At 47.5% G+C, this 4,397-nt stretch overlaps 2 pseudogenes; one reads left to right on the top strand and one right to left on the bottom strand.

The window, feature by feature from the left end:
- Positions 1–852: 852 nt before the first annotated feature.
- Positions 853–1,717, bottom strand: LOC102830338 (annotated as a pseudogene).
- On the top strand, positions 1,716–2,840 carry LOC102829952 (annotated as a pseudogene).
- Positions 2,841–4,397: the final 1,557 nt, after the last annotated feature.

Genomic DNA, 4,397 nt, shown 5'->3' with positions numbered 1-4,397 from the left:
ATCCAGAGCCAAATGCTGTTGTTTCCCACACAGACAGGTAGGAGGCAGCAATTAGTTTAACAGTGAGACCAACGCACATGGCACCACCAGGGCAGGAGCCACCTGGGGCGAGTTCACAGGTTGATGGGGGTCATAGGCACTGCTTCCTGTGAGCATCTGTCCTGTGTGGCTGCCCAGGTACCAGCCCAACCACGGTCCTTGTCCCACTCCCAGATCCTCCCCACATTCTTCCCCTCCCCAAAGTGGAATTGTTGAAATGTGGCAAGTCCGTGCCACACTAAAATAAAGTTTGTGACTTTTTTTTTAGGAGACAGTGTGGTTTATTGATTCACATACAAATTAGAGACCAACTTGTATGTGAATCATACAAGTTAAACGCCTCCCTCCCTTCCCACTCACCCCATCAAGTACCCACGACCTGTGCTATGAAAACACAAAGAAATACCCCAGTTTAGGTGGAGAGCTGGGAACAAAAAGTGGCTCCAACCAAAACAAGACAGAAAGACAAGACACAACATCTTCACATGTTTATATGAAAATCAGCATGGCCTAAAGGGAAAGTGGTCACGGCCATGTCAACATTTGGAGGGTCAGGACGTGGCATGTCCCAGTCTGCTGCAAGAACAGGGATGTGGGCCCACCCACTCTGGAGCTTCCAGTCAACTAGTTGGATGTGCTTGTGGGTGAAGAAGATACCTCAGAACTCCTTCCTCATTTGTAGATAGAGAGGGCCACAGGGGGAGGCCAGGGGCCCCAGAGTGGCCCCTATACCCAGGGTAGAGAAGCTAGCCAGGCAATCAGTGGTCCTCATCAGGACAGAGTTCAAGGGCTCAGGAGACAGTGTATCTATATTCACATGGTGTACAGCCCTATAGCCACGGTGGTGACCTGAAAGCTGAGTGTCAGGAGCCATCAGACAAGTGGACGCTGGGAAAGAATGTTTTGCTTGGGCTCCTCTCTGGGCATCTGTGTGGAAGTGGACCCTTGCACCTTGCTGTCTTCTCACCTGGGGAGCCCTGGTGTGGCAGAAGAGGGACTCTGCTCCCAGCCCTCAGTGTCCTGGGTCAGCAGCCATTGCAACTCCTCAAACAGCTGAATATTGAGCAGGAAGGCAGTCTTGGCCTCTTTGATGACCCTCTGCTTGACCTTGGGGTCATCTCCAGCAAGTTCATGAGGGCATGGTAGAGCTGATTGAACCTGGTGGCACTGGTGATGTTGGGGAAGGTGAAGAAGTCCAGACCCTCATCAGAGTTGAGCAGATACAGGGCCTTCTGGGTAATCTTCTTGAGGACCTGGCCCTCAGACAGGTCACCAAGGTTGCGGGTGGGCCACCAGGAGCTCAGGCTCTGTGCGCCCCACGGTGTGGAGCCACCACACGTAGCTCCAAGTGGCTGCTGTGTAGGAGATGATCGCCCATCAGTGGGACCCATGCCAGAAGACTATGTCCTGCCCCAGGATTGCCCTGCAGTGCAGCTCCTCCAGGAAGTAGAGGGGTGTGTAGACAGGGTTCTCCTTGTTCTGCTCGATTTTCTCCTCCAGGGCCACATAGATGTGGTACAGGGATGCCATGACCAGCTTAAAGCCATTTCGGGTCACCTGTCCCTTCTGAAAGTTCTTCATGAACTCTACATTCTCTGCTTGGGTGTGCACCTCCTTGGTGCACCCTCAGGGCCTCTAACAAACCCTGGGGCATGTTGCTGGGCTGTGGACGCTCCATGTGGCCGGTGGCGCCTGAGACTGGCTCAGAGGCAGCTGTAGCACTAACTATAGCTAACCTACAGCCAGTACCCTGTCCCTGATGTCTCCACCTACCATTATGATGAGACATCTGGATACTATTATGATCCACAGACTGGCCTCTACTATGACCCAGACTCCCAATGCTCAAAGCTAGCAGTGCCTATACTGGGATGGGGAAAGGCAGACCTACGTACCTGCCTTGGAGCAGTTAGCTGATGGACATAAAGAGACAGGGGTACCCTCAAAGGAGGGCAAAGAACAGAAAGAGAAGCACAAGACCAAGACAGCCCAACAGATTGCCAAGGACATGGAACGCTGGGCCCGCAGCCTCAACAAGTAAAAGGAAAACTTTAAAAACAGCTTCCACCCCATCAGCTTCCTGAGAGATGATGAAAGGCGAGAGTCCGCCACTGCAGATGCAGGCTATGACATTCTTGAGAAGAAGGGAGCACTAGCCGAGAAGCAGCACAACAGCATGGACCTCCCCAGATTGGCTAGTGATGACTGCCCAAGCCCACCACGTGGATTAGTGGCAGCCTATAGCGACGAGGAACAGGAGCGAGAGGCCACTGAGCAGGAGGAAAAGCTCACCGACTGGCAAAACTAGCCTGCTTACTCTGTCGACGTCAGTTTCTCAGTAAGGAAGCCCTCATCCGGCACCAGTAGATCTCGGGGCTCCACAAGCAAAACCTTGAGATTCACCGACGAGCCCACCTGTCATAAAACGACCTGGAAGCACTAGAGAAGCATGACATGGAGCAAAGCATGGCATGGAGAAGTATGGCATCCCTGAGCCACCAGAACCTAAGAGGAAGAAGTATGGTAGCATGTCTGCAGCCTCTGTGGACTTCAAGCAGCCTACAAGGGACAGGCTGGGCAATGACAACATTGGCAGCCGCATTCTCCAGGCTATGGGCTGGAAAGAGGGCAGTGTCCTTGGTTGCAAGAAGCAGGGCATTATAACACCCATAGAGGTCCAGACACCGGTGCGGGGCTCCAGCCTAGGTGCCCGGAGTAGCTCCCATGGGGTCACCTCAACTGAGTCTTACAAAGAAACACTGCACAAGACAATGGTGACCTGCTTCAAGGAGGCCCAGTGAGCAACTCATACAGATGTTAGGTGTTCAGCTGGGGAGGATGAAATGTTAGGTGGTCTGAGGGGGCCCTGCTCCTATTCCCCAGGTGGAAAGGTCCTGACCAAATTAAACTTTGGTGACTTTTATTGGAAAATGAATTGGGGTCATGTTTGTTTGTTTTTTACTAAAAGCTGAAAAGTGCCTCAAGCACTTTACATAGTGAACCACTGATACATAGTGAACTATAACATGAGTGAAGTATAAACATTTGTTAAGCCACTGATATTTTTAGGTTAGCTTCAGCACCTATTATACTACTCTACTACCTTATGAAATATCAGAATATTTTGCAATAAATAGTACTTTTTTTCTCCTGTTGTCCCTTAATCACTATGATTGGAGTATAGATTCATGTCTTAATAATATTGGATGTGGCCATGTGATTTATTTTTGAATGTTCACAGAAAGATAATATATTGGTTCTAAGACTAATTTTTAAGAGTATTATATGAATCCAATAGGAGCCCGGGTAGCATAGTGGATTATGAACTGGGCAGCTAACCACAAGGTCAGCAATTCGAATCTACGAGTTGCTCTGTGGAAGAAAGATGAGGTTTCTGCCTCTGTAAAGATTTACAGCCTAGGAAAACCTATATGGGTCGCTATGAGTCAGAGTTGACCTGACACATACATTATTAATGTATGTGTATGCATACCAGGGGACTAACTGGTCCCAGAAGAATGAGAAGCATTCTGGATAAGGAGTCCAGAACTAAATCTGTGGCCTGGAGTTAAACTGATGATTCCAATCTAGTTCAACTGAACCTTAATCAACTTTCAGGCATGTGAGCAATTTGTAATTGCTCATTGTTGTATACCTGCATTTTTTAGTAGGTTACTATGAAGTGTTATTATGGCATTAAATCACTGATTGTTGTTGTTGTTAAGTGCCATTCAGTTGGTTCTGACCCATAGCTACCCTGTATAGGGTTTCCAAGGAGCAGCTGGTGAGCTTGAACCACTGACCTTGCAGTTCAAACAACTTTGCAGTCTGGAGCATTAGCCCATAGCACCACACCAGGACTCCAAACTGACTGATACGACTACCCTAATATAGTTTCATTCTCTATGCAAGAACCATCACTCCATCAGCCATCCACAGTCTTCCCTCCCTATGGTACTTCCATTTTTGCATATTTTCTTTCATAATTTTTCCTTTTCACAGTCTCCAACTCATATCCTTTTGTAAGTAGCCACAGCTGGTCTGATTTTGTCATATAACTATTTGCATGTATAACTCAGAGATTAGCCAAGAACTTCTTAAACTTAAAATCTGGTTATACAATCACCTACTCATTCATTCAACAATTTGAATTCATAATATGTTCCTGGCACTGTTCTAGTCTCTGAGGATACAATAGTGAACAAGAAAAAATTGTTTTCATAGTACTTGTAATTTTGGGGGGTTATACAAATAAAAACCATATCAGAATGCAGTATAGCTAGCTATAAAAATGAAGAGGTAAAAGGGTTTGAATGGGTGTATTGCTATAGAAATTATTTCACAAATCTTTTTCTGTA

This window comes from Chrysochloris asiatica, unplaced genomic scaffold, assembly GCF_000296735.1.
Source record: "Chrysochloris asiatica unplaced genomic scaffold, ChrAsi1.0 scaffold00048, whole genome shotgun sequence".
NCBI classification, from domain to species: Eukaryota; Metazoa; Chordata; class Mammalia; order Afrosoricida; family Chrysochloridae; genus Chrysochloris; species Chrysochloris asiatica.
Note: the sequence above shows the minus strand (reverse complement) of the source record. Positions and strands in the feature narration are given on the sequence as shown.